Genomic DNA, 17,500 nt, shown 5'->3' with positions numbered 1-17,500 from the left:
GAACTAAATGAAGTCAATCTTTCCGTCTTAGAATCAGACCCAAGCTGGTTACAAACTAAGATATAATCAACAAACCAGTCTTTTCTTTGAATCAACGAGTGCTCATCCCATCTGGAATGGGGAATTTTTTCATTCATTTCCTTCAGGATTTCTAAGCTTTTAATGGAAGCTTATCCAAAAATGTTAGAAAATAGAAAGGTTTAAGATGTCAGTCAACTGTCTATTCGTTTCTCAGAGTTATCACTCATATCATATCAGGATACAATGTATTTTCCGCCTGCGTGTTCCGCCTTAACCAACTGAACAAGTCAGTAAATAATGAAATTATCACAAAGGTTTTAAGAAACTTTAACAGAAGTTTATTTGGCATGACTCAGTCTTTTCCTTGGTTTCTTGGGCCCGGTTATAACCCATTCACTTTTATAGCAGTCTTACAAACATTTATTTTTGGGATGAGGTTGCTAGACCATTAATGGCCTTAAGAGCCTTCCACCCCACAGAAGGTGATGGGAGTTGATGTGCTTGGGGCATGTGGCATCGTTTGAAGGTCACTTATCAGAGAACTGACTTGGCTCATTGGTGTCAAAGTAAGTTATGACGATGGTCAGTTGATTGTGGTGTTGTGCGCCACCTGGTGAAATACCTGTCATCACAATACCCTGCTAGTAACAATATATATATAATATATATATATATATTATATATATATATATAATATATATATATATATATATTATATCATTTATTATTATAAGTAGTCAAGTGCTGCCAGTGTCTCTCGACCATCAACAGACCCAAGTTCGATCCGATGTGGGGGAGGAAGCGATTTCAGCTCATTTCCCGAGAGAGCCATTGTGCCCTCGTTGACCGGAGTCAATAATTGGGTATTTGGCACTTTGTGCGATAGGTTCGCAGCTTGGGTATGGAAGGGCATGCTGCTACTGCCAACTTAATTTCAAAATACTTTCTGAGAACCGGGGGTGTAATGGTACCGATAATAGATTAGTAGATAAAGAGCGACTTGGTAACGAATGAGGATTATTTTGCTTTATTTATAACCAAAGGGAGAGATCTCGACACATTGCGTGGTGGTGATACAGCTGGAAGTCATATCAATTGACAGGGAGGCGAGGCGCATTCGCGCTACACGCGCTCGGACTTTCAAGGAAGTTCTGACGTCTTGATGAAGTATTCGAGTGACGATTATGGACGTCGTTAGCATATGATGAACGAGAGGTCAAAGATGTCATTCATAAATCAAATCGGCATAACAATATAGAACATGTTACTCGTCAAGCGCGGCTTACGTTTGGAGTTTTATATTATTACTCCCCGTAGGACGGGAGGCCTGATAATGCCGCCAGTGCACCTTACGAGATACACTGTAACCCCTCTAGTTCTTTTTACTGCACCTCAATTCATATTATCTTTCTTCCATCTTGCTAACCATCCTCTCATAACGATTGTTTCATAGTGCAACTGCTTTGAGGTTTTCCTCCTGTTACACCTTCGTAACCTTTTACTCTATATTCCTTTCAGCGCTCAATGACCTCATGGGTCCCAGCGCTTGGCTTGTGGCCTGAATTCTGTGTTCCATTCCATTCCTATATTAGTATTACTTACGACAATATAGATACGCAGGTAGACAAGTAAAAACGAAAAGACAGGTTCGAATTGTATCAGGGAATTAATTCTTTTTTTTTATTTATATTCCCTCTAGGTTTACTGTCACTTCACTGTCTCTGCTTCATTTGGGTTCGATCCCACTCGAGTTGTAATTGGTTCCTCTTGTTGTTTCTCATTGAAAAGAGTATGCAAAAGCTGTCAAGAAACTGGGAACTATAGAAGTCAGTGCGGCTGTTTAGAATATTTTTCTCTGGTAAAGTGGACCATGGGGACGATGATGATTTATATATATATATATATATATATATATATATATATATATATATATATATATATATATATATATATGTATATATGTATATATTATTATTTATATATATATATATATATATATATATATATATATATATATATATCTGTGTCTTTTTCTATTTACCTCTTTGTATATAGGAAATACATTCTCTTATAAACGCATATTCTTAAAGACGGTCGCAATCATTGCGGAGGTCAGCCTCTTGCTTATTTTTTCTGTTTCAGAAAAATCTTGCTTCAGAACGTAAGCTCAAATAAAATAGCAGTTTGTAAAATGTTTATTGGTAATTTGAATTCGCGATGAACATGAATAAACCACCATTTCACTGTCTTTAAATATCACTAAATAATTGGGTAATTACAGTAATATTTGTAGACTGAATCTTTTCTACATCTTTTATAATCACGAGTAATTTTTTGCCGAGACATGATGTTAACTTCAAGAAGGTTTTTTTCATTATCATTACCAAAAAACAAACTTTAATAGCATCATTTTTAGCCTCCGATCCGAAGTAATTTTCTCCGTGAGATGATCTGGAAAATAGTGAGAAGCTTATTTCAGCAAATTCTCGATCATTTTATAAGCGTGCGCACACACACTCATATATGTTTGTATTTGATTATGTATGTACACTTACATATGTACATATATTACATATGTACACACATATATGTTTGTATTTGATTATGTATGTACACTTACATATACAGATACATATATATATATATATATATATATATATATATATATATATATATATATATATATATATATGCAGTAACTAGGTACTATGTCGTACCTCTAAAGAAATGGGGATTCAATCCACAATGATGTAAAATCCTGCTTTAGTTTTTATAAAATATATATTTCTTGTACTGCAACTTATAGCTTTCGACCATCAGCTGGGTCCATATATATATATATAATATATATATATATATATATATAATATATATATATATATATATACACATATATATATATATATATATATATATATATATATATGTATGTATGTATGTATGTATATATGTAAATTTAAGGTCCTTGAATATTCGAACATTTATCCTTGTTCTTTTTCCCCGTCTTTTGTTTGTGAGAAAAGCGCCTCTCGATTCCGAGAGAGTCATGTTGCCGAGGAATCCTGTCTCTCGCCGGATTGAATTAAGCATAGCTTGTCTAAATAAAGGCTGATCTTATCTCAAGCGTAGCGGAGAAAATATTTCGATTTTACCTTGTTAACATTCTTAGGTACGAGTTTTATTTGCCGAATCTCTCTCTCTCTCTCTCTCTCTCTTCTCTCTCTCTCTCTCTCTCTCTCTCTCTGCCCTGCCCCTGGGAAATCGAATAGACTACTTTTGTACTTGTTTGTGTGTTCGTTCGTTTATTTGCTTTTGAGGTCGGTTGATGGAGGTCAGGGTACTTTTTTTGATGAGAGAGAGAGAGAGAGAGAGAGAGAGAGAGAGAGAGAGAGAGAGAGAAGAGAGAGTCTATATATTCAAAAGAGGTACTCTGGAGTTTTTTTTTTTTTTATTTTTTTTTTTAGTTTCACCTTGTTTAAGGAAGATATCTTATTTAACATAAACTTGTCATTGGACACATTGATCTGCTGCATTAAAGAGATTTACTTGGTAGAATGCCTCCACTCCTTCTGGGTTTGGACATTACCTCGACGAGGTAATGATGTTAGATATAATTTAGGACCTGGACGCAAGGTGCCAGATCGAGTTGGATTTCGGCCCGGGATTGAGGTCGCTAGAATGACCGGTGACATCGGATCTGGACTCGTATGGCAAGACTTGTTTGATATATTTTTAATCACGTGTTCTGATTAGTTAGTGATGGTTGAGACAGAACAAAGGAGACAGCTCTTTGGGTTGGAGGCCACGAGCACTCTCGGTTAGATCATAGTACTGTGTAGGTCGGGACTCGGGTTGATAGCATTTAAACATATGACAAAAAGCTCCAATGTCATCTGAGGTATTTTTTGGTATTTTTTATTCTCATACATTTATTACCTCTCTGTCATTTTCGTCTTCAGTGTCAGTGACATTCATTTTGCCTAACGCTTGTCTGTGCCATCAATAACAGACACGGGATTATTCCGTCGCTAATTGCGCTGAAATGCATTATCTTGTTGAGTGTCCTCCCGCTCTCGCGAGCCGAGATATCCGATCCGGCCGCCATATGCAAATTGAACTGTGAGTCACCTCTGCTGTGGCTAGGTGGTTTAGTTCGTTTTCTTTGATCGTGGGAGGTTTTTCTTGTAGTCCTTTCATCTTTGTGAGGGAACTGAACGATTCAGCTATCATTTTCTATAGTTTCAGAAGTTTGTATTCTTTCTGACATATTTTTGCTTATGATGTTGAAAGATACAGGTATGAAGAGGAATGGGTATTCACTATTATTGTTGTTAGATTAGTAGACATTGGCCAAGCCACGGTTGTTCACAATTCGTCTGTTTAAGTGGTGACTCCAGTAATGATGTTCGACAGCGCTGAGTTTTGGAACTCGACCTTCCTCCTTTCATCGAGTTCATCACTGAATTGCTCGTATCTTTTGGTGATGTCGTCTTGTCTTGGAAATATCGACGTCTTTTGATTATGTATTTGGGAATGTTAATCGCTGTTTTGATGGGTAGGAATTTATCTGGATTGTTAATGGTATATCAGAAAGGAACATCTTTCAGCTCTGCATGTTTTGAGAGTATTGTCTTCGAATGACACGTTTTAAAAATATAGATATTTCTTAATCTCGTTAAATTAGTCATATCTTTTAATAAAGCATAATTGAATTTTAACTAAATACAAATGATTCAATTTATGTATCTTTCTACTGATTAGTAAGCGCGTAGCATGTAGTCTATATCTTGAAATGGCAGTATCTGTAAAGGACTTATCTTGAAAATATTAACTAATCTTGACTTGGTATCAGGGAAGTTTAGGTATTTTGTCTGTGTTTGTTAACTTTATTTGAAGATTCATTGTTTTTGGTCAGTTCAACTTCTTGTCTAATCTTTCAAGTTTTCTAAAAATGTCAAGTTGATATTGCTATGAAAGTTTTCTCTCTCTCTCTCTCTCTCTCTCTCTCTCTCTCTCTCTCTCTCTCTCTCTCTCTCTCTCTCTCTCTCTCTCTCTCTCTCTCTCTCCATTTTTTAACCCATCTCGAATTTCAGAGATTAGAAAAAGTAAAACCTCTAGTAACTACAAACGCAATATGTTGCCAAATGTTATGAAGACGTTAGTTAGCATCTCTTCGCTGCCAAGTGCAAAGCCTTCTTGTCGGACATCTTCATAAACCGCATCTCAATTTGGTTCTTCTGTGTTTTGTTGACTTCTTCTTCCTCATATTCTTCTCAAATTTCCGAGGAAGACGGCACGCCTCCTCGGCCATTATATGTCAGTTTCTGTTTAGATTATGTTTTCACTAAAAACCTGCGGCAGACATTTGGAACCAGCTCTTTTTGCGGTCAGTAACAACGAAGAGTTGTAAGCTACTGAAAGTAGTTTCTTAAAAATCGTTAAATCATTATCGCGTGTTCAAATTTTCTGTTTCCCATTATATATATATATATATATATATATATATATATATATATATATATATATATATATATATATATATCATTTGTGTGTGAATTTTTTGTCACACACCGCGCGATGTTTCATATTCACAAACATTAAGCCACAATTATTGTCGTTTGATATCTGATTCACTCTACCTCGGGGAATTTTATACACTGGAGGGGAATTATAAGTGATAAGTGATTCGTTACCAAAAAATAATAGTAAGGAGATTCGAACTCCCAAATACACACACACACGCACACACACACACACACACACACACACACACATATATATATATATATATATATATATACTATATATATATATATATATATATATACATGTGTGGTGTGCGTATGTAATGTTTTTTTTTCGGCTTGTAAGGTGAATGATAACACTTAGCCAGGAATTCCAACACTATGACACTCACCATGAAGGATAAAGTATAAAGTATTTGAAATACCTTCAAGATGTATTGATGAGTATATAGTTTATGTCGTACAATACATTTTTACTCTAGATGACTGAAATTAGCAGTTAGCTCTCTGGTTCTTAGCAAGTCTATTGGGATGAGGTTGCCTACCTTACGCTCTGGTCCACCATGGTTGCCACCCTGTGCAGACAAACAACTCCAGCTACTCAATTTGTTTCGTAGGTCATTTAGGGCACAAAAGGTTTTCAATTAACAGAGAATGTCTGTGCGCCCAGGATTCAAACTATGGTCCTCTTGCTTGGTAGGTGAGATTGTCGCTGGTAATGCGTGTTTATGTCTGTTTGCTAGGAAATGAGCTCCCCAGAAGAATGTTGCAGATGGAATACCTGAAACACGAAAATTGTTGTTGGTGACATGAATGGAACATAGTAGGTTATTGAAGGCGTAGGCGTGGAGGGTGTATTGGCCCTGTGAGAACCTGCAAAAGATGATGGGGTTCGTTTTATTTGTGAAATTTGTTAGGCAAGCAGAAGTTATAAGGAAGCCAGAGATGAGGGGAGATTTTTGGAGGTAAAACCACCGGAAAGACATGAGTACGGGGGATGGGGGCGGTCAATCAGATGACTCAGTGAAACTTGCCGTGGGTGTCTCTGTTCATTTTTGGAAACGAATCCGTGACCTCACTTCTTCTTGTCCCCCTTGGAGTGGCCCCAATTAAAAGCATTGCAGAAAGCACTGCCCCAGTCATCTTTCAACTGCTAAATAATATAAATCCCCTTTGCAAAAAACTGAAACTTTCGAGGCATTTTATGTATGTAATATACACATAGCTACATTTAATTGCTTATATATATATATATATATATATATATATATATATATATATATATATATATGAATAACTTGATCACGAAGTATATAAAACGTGATGCTATGGCAAAAAAAAATAAAGGTTTTTTGCCACGAAGGAAAAAATGAAAAAGCGAGGTAGCCAAGTACTTTCGGTCCTGTTCGGACCCTTTACTGTAAAGGGTCCGAACAGGACCGAAAGTACTTGGCTATCTCGCTTTTTCATTTTTTCCTTCGTGGCAAAAAACCTTTATATATATATATATATATATATATATATATATATATATATATATATATATATATATATATATATATATTATGGGCTCTAAGAAGAAAAGTGGAAGTAAAGCTTGAGAGAACAGAGATGAGAATGCTGAGGTGGGTAATGGGAATATCTGCTCGAGAGATTGGAAAATTGGAAAATGACGAAATAAGAAGAAGGGCAGGCTTAGTAAAGATTATAGAGGTGATAAGAGAGCCACGATTGAGATGGTATGGGCATGTGTTGAGGATGGAAGACGAGGAGGGAGTGAAGAGGATAGGGAGAAACCTGTTTGAGGAAGAAGATCGAGAGGGAGACAGAGAATTAGACGACGAGGTAGAGTGAATGAAGATATGGAGAGAAGAGGTTTGGTGACGATGATGCCCTCGATAGAAGGCAGTGGAGAAGCGCATCAGGCAACCGACCCCTTAATGTAGGAATAACGGTGGGAAAGAAAAAGATATAATATATATATATATATATATAAAGCAAAGAGCATTAGGAAGAGACTTTCTGATGTCGCGGCCTTCATATTTTGAGACTGGCACTTGTCTGCCCTCCTTTTCCTTGAAGTGTACTTTGCGTTTTTCTGTAAGTTTTTAAAATTTCTTTTTTAATTCTTAACTTTTATATTGTATTGTTATTATTGTATGTTTATGTCTTTCAGTTTGGTCATGAGTTTAGGCCTTGGAAATTTGCACAAAAGATGAAATGCCGGGAGACGTCAGCATATATATATATATATATATATATATATATATATATATAAGTATATATATATATATATTTATATATATATTATATATATATATATATATATATATATATATATATATATATATATATAGTATTTATGGTTGTCATGATCCTCTTCAGTTGCGGTCTTGCCATCCACAGGCGAGAGCTTTCTCGCCTACTTTTGTTTAACAGCAGCTCAAGGCAAATGACCGTGTTATGATATCATCAGCTTCGGAATCGCAGTTCGTCATTTATGCTTCGTTGCTTCGCTTTGGGGACACAAGCTTCATGTTGACATTGGGAGTCACGGTTCAGCACCCTCCTTCCTCCATATTAACTCTCTCTCTTCTCTCTCTCTCTCTCTCTCTCTCTAGATTTTTTACATAATTCGTCGTAACTGAGTTCATTGATAATATTATAGCATCTTTGATATGCATGTCTTCATATCTTCTTTTGGGATGTAGTACACATCGAGTACCTCATTGTGGGACACTACTACTGCTTATGCTTTCCACCCATTCATTCTGTCGGCTGTCGGGCTTTTTACTGACACACTGCAGCTGGCACCAGTTCACTACATGTGTGACAAGTGTCCTTCGTGAATGCTTCAGCTTCAATGGAAGAGTGATAACGGATAGGAATTTATATTCGGATGACCTTGGATATTGTGACGTCAGTTGGTTAAACCAGTCAGTCAATCAGTCAGTGAAGGAGAGGCATTTCATTCGTAGCCCGTGGAGACGCTTAGCAACAAGGATGAAGTGTGACACGTTAATCATAGAATGGACGGCTTCGTTAACCTTTAAACAGGAGGCAGTTGGCGCAAAGGGGCACTTTGCAGGTTAACTACATACACCATGACCCCGCTTAATACCCTCCCCTCTCTCTCTCTCTCTCTCTCTCTCTCTCTCTCTCTCCTGTGGGGTGGGTTAGTGTTCCTAAAGAGGCAGCCCTCTCCTAAACCCCGTGGATGTGACAGGACCACGTTTTAATGTTGGCTAGCATTGTTGTTGATGTTGGCAGCTGGTTCTGTTTTGGCGTTTGTAAACATTGTCGCTTCTGTTACGAGATTTCATTGTATTTGTTCGGAAGTGGATTCATGTCCTCTTTATGTGTTTGCCTCGGCGTTTTGTGAAGTCGCCAGTGAAAACAGGATTATGGCATCGCTGTTCTCTTTCAGTTTTCCTGGAGTTACCCTTATTGATGGCAACGTATGGTGTGCTTATATATATATATATATATATATATATATATATATATATATATATATATATATATATATATATATATATATATTGCAAAATACTTTTCTGCTACATTTTGAAGATGCTTATTAACCTAAATGAATGCTATTGCTCTCTCGGGACACTATAAAAAGCAGCAATAAGAGGGGAAGAGATGAAAAGCATCGTGATAGTAGTGTGTTTTGGAGCGCTCCAAGATGGCAACATCTTATCTGACATTGTGAAATCACATAGCTGAATGTTTTATTTATATTTTAGTGAGTTTCTAGTTACCCGTTTCCTATCTCAAGTTATCTAAGAAATAAAGTAAATTTTATTTTTTTAAATATTGTTATTAATTCCGGCCACTACAAAAATCTAATAAATACACAATAATAGTGTTGTCGGAATATATCAAAATCTGTATCGTAAAATGATTTTATGATATAAATATTATACATTATATATATATATATATATATATATATATATATACGTATAAATATATATATATATATATATATATATATATATAAAGAGAGAGAGAGAGAGAGAGAGATGAGAGGATTCGAGCGAGAGAGAGAGGAGAGAGAGAGAGAGAATTCCATCCGATAATTCTAGTGTCACATCTATCAAAACCAAAAAGGCGTAAGGTACGTTTTATTAGACTCACTGTCAATAAATCTAAGATGCAGTCAGCTACTTTATTTCCCTGACACTTCCAATGTCAAATAATCGATGATGTGTGGCTTGCGTCGCACACAACGAGGTACTTTTCAATCTGTCTCTTTTATCGGTGGAATGCTTCCCAGAATACTAAATGTGCATCGGGTGAATGGAGACGTCTTGTGGGTGATTGGGTATCGGATGTTGCTTGTGTGATGAGTACGGGGTACTGGGTATGGGATACCACTGAGCAAACTTGCATCTCGTTACTCCGGTGGGGCGTCTGATAGAAGTTTTGGGGGCATCTGACAGAAGGTCGGCAACGGTAGGATCTTGAATTCTCTTTCACCTTCTCTTGATTAAATAACGACATTAAAGTCTCTCTCTCTCTCTCTCTCCTCTCTCCTCCTCTCTCTCTCCTCCACATAAATAGGTTGGAAGAGGTACTAGCAAAGGCAACAAAGTTAATTCCATCCCTCAGGCAAATAAGTTACAAAAGACGACTAGAAAGCCTGAACATGTATGTCTTAGAAACGACGATTGCGAGGATAACTAATAAAAACATTCAAAATATTGACAGGCACAACAAAAGTAGACAGCAACCTCTTCACATTAAACGAAAACCAGACTAGAAATGATGGATGGAAACTAGAACTGAAGTTGTAAACAGCAAGTCAGCAACAGTGTGGAAGAGTTTAAAAGAAAGCTAGACAGAATCATCAGGACACAGTGAATGAATAGTAAAACCTGCTCCTAGAGATGGACTAATAAGTCTTTGAGACATCCTAATCCTAGTAACTCCTCCTCCTCCTCCTCTGGATTACATGGAGATATTAAAATTCACTCTCTCACTCTCTGTTCAGCACTGACTTATAAAAGTGAGAGTCTCCCGAGTGTTGTACTTTTAGTTTTAAGGTAATTGGAATTCCACCCGGCCTACCTGAAGCTGGGGTGAAAGTAAGCTCTTTTTTTTTTTTTTTTTTTTTTTTTTTTTTTTTTTTGTAGCAGACTTCATTTACATACCCATGCCCTGGCACGCGCATGTACGCGACAGCCACATCTGACGGTCTGGGGTGATGATACCCCGTATTTGGAAAGTGTTTACGTATATATGTGTATAATGTATATGCAATCTAGATACATAAATATCTATATATCTTTTATATATATATATATATATATGTTGTATGTATTATATATAAAAAGCGTTATATATATTATATATACATGTATACATATATATATATATATATATCGGTATGTAATCTCAGTAGCTGATAATTATTTAAACAGGTTATTACCTCACCCTGAAGCTCTTTGGAATATCTAAGATTTATTTTTCCAACTCATGAATATGTTGATTCTGATAACTGGTCGGTTTGGCTCTTTCCATATATATGGTTGCGGTTCAACTATGAACTTTTATTGTGACTAAAATAGAGATAAAGTGATATTATTATATTATTATTATTATTATTATTATTATTATTATTATTATTATTATTATTATTATTAGAGTATACAGCTTCACAGATTGTGTTGCAGTCTTATTCGTATGTGGACTTTAACCTTGAAACAACGAAGTAGGACCATGATGGAGGAACGAGCGTCATGAAGCACCACCTATGTCAGTACACTCTACTACTTCACACATCAGCCAAAGGAAAGGTACACGGACCTCCGGCAGACTTCCATTTGTCTACTAATCTAATTATTACGTTAAGACGCAAAATGGTTATAAAACGCCCCGAATCACAAAGACACTTTATACACTGTAACTTTCTACTTAGGCACTGAAACTTACAAATGCGATGATGACCGTACAATTTTTTATTCTTACAGTGCATTTTGCACCTCGGCTGTTGTGTGTAGGTGAAAGTTCATTTTCTTTTGTTCTCTGAGGAATTCAGCCTTCATTTTATTGGGGTGTTTCGTGCCGCAGCCGCTATTTCCTTATGAGGCAAATTTCGGACGAGACGTTTGTAGCGAACGACACCTTCGAGGAGTCGCGTTTTTTTTTCGTTTATTTGTGCATTATTTAGTTATTTGCTTTTTGCCTGTCTTTTCATTTTATTTAACTCTGCCATGAGGGTTATTATTACATTAGTAGCGGTTCCAAGGTCGGATAGATTTTTAAGGGAGTGTGAGTTCCCAACTCAATCCAAGCTTCAATGAAACTTGCAACAAACTTTAGCAGTGTGATGCGAGCTGTATTGAGTTGAATTAGATTTACTTACAGAGTAACCTCCTTGTAATTCCTTTTGATGTTTTCGCAATTTTTCGTTGATGATATGATTTAGATGTTTTCCTATTATACATTGTGTGGTTTAAGTGTAGTGTTACAAGGTGATCCAGTTTTTTAATGTTATTTCGTCTTGTTTTCTTGTAAGGTAAATAGTATTACAATGATATAATAGGAATTACTGACCGGATACTTTAGATGTTTTGTTGTATATGTATATACATTATATATATATAATATATATGTATATATATATATATATATATATATATATATATGCATACATGCATACTCAAATTTCTTAGAACAGCCGGCATGCTGTCATCAACCACTGTTATTGGCGATGGGCCTAGCCTTTGACTAAAAAGTCCACCTGTTGGTTAGGCTGGTCGAGGAACAAAAGTGATTACAGCAGTTAGGGAAACAGAAAACTTTGAAGTTAGTGTTGGATTACACCAGGGATCAGCATTAAGCCCATATTTTTTGTATTGGTCATGGATGTGTTGAGTGAAGTGATCAGGAATGAAGAGCTGTGGAAATTGTTGTAAGCCGATGATCTGGTGATTACTGCTGAAAATGAGGAGGACCTACATCTGAGGAGGGTTGGAGACTGGCTAGAATCTTTAGAGAGGGTTGGCTTAAACGTGAATGTGAATAAAACAGAGGTTTTCCTGAGCAGTATGGAAGATAGAGACAGAATAGTAATACAAGAAAGAAGAGGCTCGATTATAAAACAGGCAGAAAAGTTTAAATACTTAGGATGTGAGATTGAAGTTGACAGTAGGATAAAAGCTGCATGGGGGAAGTGGAGAGAGGCAGCTGGAGTGGTATATGATGAGAAAATGTCATTCAAGCTAAAAGTCAAGATATACGTATAACACAGTGATAAGACCATTGTTAATGTATGGAGCAGTGGAGCAGAAACATTGGCTCTAAGAAGGAAAGAGGAAGTAAAGCTTGAGAGAACAGAGATAAGAATGCTGAGGTGGTATATGAGAATATCGTTGCTTGGAGATTGGAAAATTATGAAATAAGAAGAAGGCAGGCTTAGTAAAGATTACAGAGGTGATAAGTTAGATACGGTTGAAATGGTATGGGCAAGTGTTGAGGATGGATGACGAGGAGAGAGTGAAGAGGACTAGGGAGGATCCTGTTTGAGGAAAAAGATCGAGAAGGAGACAGAGAATTAGATGGCGAGATAAAGTGAAAGAAGATATGGAGAGAAGAGGTTTGGTGAGGATGATGACTTTGATAGAAGGCAGTAGAGAAGCGCATCAGGCAACCGACCCTTTAATGTAGGGATAACGGTAGGAAAGAAGATATACATACATTCATATAATTATTGTTCATAGATGACACGTGATAAATATGAATGAAGGAAATTCAATATTACTGAATCCCAGCTATCAAGTAGGACTTAACCTTCTGCCTTCTGAGTTGCAAGCATAAAACTTGGAACTCAGAAGACAGGAGAACTCAGAAGACACGAGTTTAGATCCTGCTTGAGAGCTGAAATTCAAGTCTCTTATTTAACTGTCAGTATGTGTGTTTGTGTGTGTGTGTGTGTGCGTGTGTATGTGTTTTGAAAGGAAACTATAGTGTCCTTGTCCATTCCTTTTGCATAGAGTTCTCGTCTTACTCAGGGCAAAGTCTGTTATGTTATCCACATTTATAAGTTGCAAGCAACTTATAACTCAATTTCTCTAGCTGGTAAGTGTAGGCGGTGGCTCCCATATCTTGTGGGTTATCTATTCGTTCTTATTGAATGATGATTACGGACTGCTCGAGGAGCAAGAGCCCGTGTTGTCAAAACGCCAGCTCCACCTGCAGCAACATAAATTTTGTCGTCTCCTTGAAGAGAAAGTTCAATTCACTTCCAGAGTAAAGGGTGCGGGAAATAATGGGAAAACGCATAATAATGAATTAGTTGATATATCTGTGATTATTATGTTATTTTCTCCTCTAGGGTAACATTTCGCAGATTTTGTTTTTTTCGTGAAATAGTAATATTGATAATAAAGAGGTCACTTTAAAAGGTCATTTTAAAACCAGACTATAATCGCCTTTCTGTTTTGCAGGTAATGGCACGTGATCATGTTGACAGGTTACAGCTAGCATACCCAACCTTATTCGTAAATAGTACTGTGTTCAGAAAAATATTTCCTAAATCATATTTTTAGTTGTACGTAATAGGAGCACACTTTCATCGTAAGAATCATGTTGTGTTTTCTAAATATAAGTGTTACAACCTGACAATATATATATATATATATATATATATATATATATATATAAAATATATATATAATATATAATAAAAGGAGCCCATGAAAACGCCAAAATATAGAAAGAAAGTATTATATTTCAGAAACTGCAGTCTCTGAAATATAGTACTTTCTTTCTATATTTTGGGATTTTTATGGGCTCCTTTTATTAGATGGTATTCTGTTGTAACAGAATATTTTTACTAGTCATATATATATATATATATATGTGTGTGTGTGTGTGTGTGTGTGTGTGTGTGTGTGTGTAACACTGGGAAACTAATGAAACAGTTTGTAATGCCTTACCCGTTTGACTTTATTTTTTTCTAAGACATCTTCAATAGGAATGATACTTAGTGGTAGAAATTTAAAGTAGTGATTTTAGGGTGGCGTTACAGAGGGGCATACGTACTGTTAGAAAAGATGTTCACACCTGATAAGTATTAGTGTGTTTAAATCCTTCCCACACTTCTGCCTAGTATGTACATTTTTACTACGGCCAAAACACTAAAGAGATCAGTTTTCACATCCATATTTTATGAGCATTACGTAAGAGCATTATGTAATTTATCCTAGAGTGTATTGCTGTTGAAACAGATCTAATTAGAAATACAGACAAGATATTAAATTATCGTGATTCTGTATTAGACATTGCATTTAGAGTACCAATAAGAATTTTTATGATTACTACTGAGAAATGTGTAGTACAAAAAGGTCAGCTTCTTCTACCACAAAGTTTTAATAATAATTTCAGTGATGTTTTCCTACTTCTTCAAAACATTTGGCGTTAATGTGGCGTTTAAGATACATGACACAATGAAGAATAAACACCCAAGTCTTGCAACAGTTTCATATGGGTGAAACTGGAAAATCACTGGAAAAGAGATTATGACATTCTCTAAAAAGTTTGTGTGCCCAGGGGAACAGTGCAGTTTTCCTTTGTGAAATAGAAAAGAATCGTGCCACTGATAGGGCAGAGGCAGACGAGATTGTTTATGCTTGTAATGTATTGGAAACAAATACTGTCGAATTCAGTTTTATAGAAAAAAGGTTCTGTAAGAAACAACCAAGGAATGTCTGAACTGGATCCACTTATTTGATTAGAAATGTGCAAAATTAATAGATTGCAAGGAAGATAATTTACCTGGACCTAACATGAAAGGTTGTGACACCCCCATCATTCAAAACAAGATGGGTAAATGAAGCGCAGATGAGTCATTTTTCTTACTTAGTAGTTGTGACTATTTTTTCCAACTGTATGCCCGCTGGTACCGTCCCCATTGTATATACAGTATGTATAATATACATTTTCACCGCTATGTATCAGTGCTAAAAAACTTCTTTGAAGTTGGATCTCGAGGTTTTGTAGTGACAGGCGTAGCCAAAAAAAGAGCGAAGAATTTGAAAAGTTAAGAGGGCAATGTGGCTAATACATTTACATATGTATCTGGTTAAAAATGCCAGTAGATTCTGCACACACACACACACACACACACACACACACACACACACACACACACACACACACACATATATATATATATATATATATATATATATATATATATATATATATAGAGAGAGAGAGAGAGAGAGAGAGAGAGAGAGAGAGATTCAGCGATGTATTATACCTCCCCAACAGTCCAAGTCGCCAGACGTGAAAGAGAAATGACGCAAGAGATCGTGCATGGGATGGCAACGGGGTCACCTTTGCAAAATGGTATGAAAAGTCACGATCACTTTCTTTTGGCTTTGAGGGGAAATCTTCGCCATGATGTTCCACGTCATGGCAGGAGAGGGAACTATCATCATTATATACTAGAAAATGAGCTGTAGAATACGAAGTTAAGAACGCGAAATTATTAGAAATTGTGACCCAACTTTTTCATTGTCTTTTATTTGTATTCTTTCTATTAGATAAGATCTAAAGTATGAAGTATATTCAGTAAGAAAAAAATCATTAGAACTTTATGAAATTATTCTAATAGATAAATTGTTTAAGGTTCTTTTACCTTGTCCATTTATGTTATAAGCTCATTTATTTATTGATATGTAGTTTTACATTATTTTTTTATTTTTATATATTTACTGGTACTCTCTCTCTCTCTCTCTCTCTCTCCACCTTTGTTGGTCTTTTTTTTGAAGTCATTGTATCGTGTTGAAGATAAGTTTACATAAGGTTGAATGAACTTAATGTATAGTAATAACAATAGTAATAATAATCCTATTTTCCTGGAAGAGATCATTCAAAGCATACCACTGTGTATTTAGAAAAGCAGACACAGATAATGGGCAAAGGAACTGAAGAAGTCTTTTGGAAACTGGATTTCATCAGGAACGATAATTTCTGAAGTTCTGAATGAAAAGGAAAGTGAAGTTAGTCGGGTAGAACCGAAAAACACACCGCTGACCTCAGACTGCCATGATAACATGCAAACCTGAAGACTACAGTATATATATATGTGTGTGTGTATATGTATATATATACATACATATTTGTTGTTAGAACAAGAGACAAGGGCAAAGATGGATTTCTATACTGAAATGATTAAAGATTATGGGATAAACACATAAATAATTGAATAAGAGAATTAAAGCGGAGAAAGTAAATATAACGGTTATAATCCCACGGCTGGAACAGCGGTGAATGCTGCAGGAAGGAAAGGGAAAATAAGAGAGAGAGAGAGAGAGATTCGGGGCAAGGAGAAAAAACTTGGAGGTATTTGAGCGATATGCAAGACTAAGCACCAAGAATTACAATCAACTGTTAGGGAAAAAATCCTTGGGAAAGTAAAAGTAGCTGAAAGTACTTATGCAAGGAGAAGGAGAGAAGACCAATGTAATTTTATATATATATATATATATATATATATATATATATATATATACACATATATATTTATTTCATTTATTTATTTATGTATATATATATGATATATATATATGTATGTTATATATATATATATATATATATATATATATATAGTATATTATATACATATATGTATATAATATACATATATATATATATATATATATACGTATATATATATGTGTGTGTATGTATATAAATCAAGCATGTGAAGTTTCACTGCAAAATAATGCATGAAAAATTGGAATAGATGTTGTGTGTGTGTGTATTCATGTATCTATATTACGGTTTATTACTATTGAAACCTGAGATAGATCCACAACACAACAGTCCATGCCACATTCTTATCTTCAAAGGTTTCTAGTGAATGAACTTCTTGTGCCGTAAAACCAGCACGTCGCAGACGTTTCTTAAGCTCACACGTAATTATCACCTGGTGG

The 17,500-nt window shown here is 35.6% G+C and overlaps 1 protein-coding gene across 2 annotated transcripts in view; it reads left to right on the top strand.

Annotated features, from left to right (window-relative positions):
* The window catches only part of LOC135195068 (echinoderm microtubule-associated protein-like 2), a 370,249-nt gene that overhangs the window by 149,262 nt on the left and 203,487 nt on the right, over positions 1 to 17,500 (top strand). The gene's annotated exons all lie outside the window — the stretch shown is intronic.

Source organism: Macrobrachium nipponense, chromosome 15 (genome assembly GCF_015104395.2).
Source record: "Macrobrachium nipponense isolate FS-2020 chromosome 15, ASM1510439v2, whole genome shotgun sequence".
NCBI classification, from domain to species: Eukaryota; Metazoa; Arthropoda; class Malacostraca; order Decapoda; family Palaemonidae; genus Macrobrachium; species Macrobrachium nipponense.
This window is presented reverse-complemented; position numbering and strand designations above follow the sequence as displayed.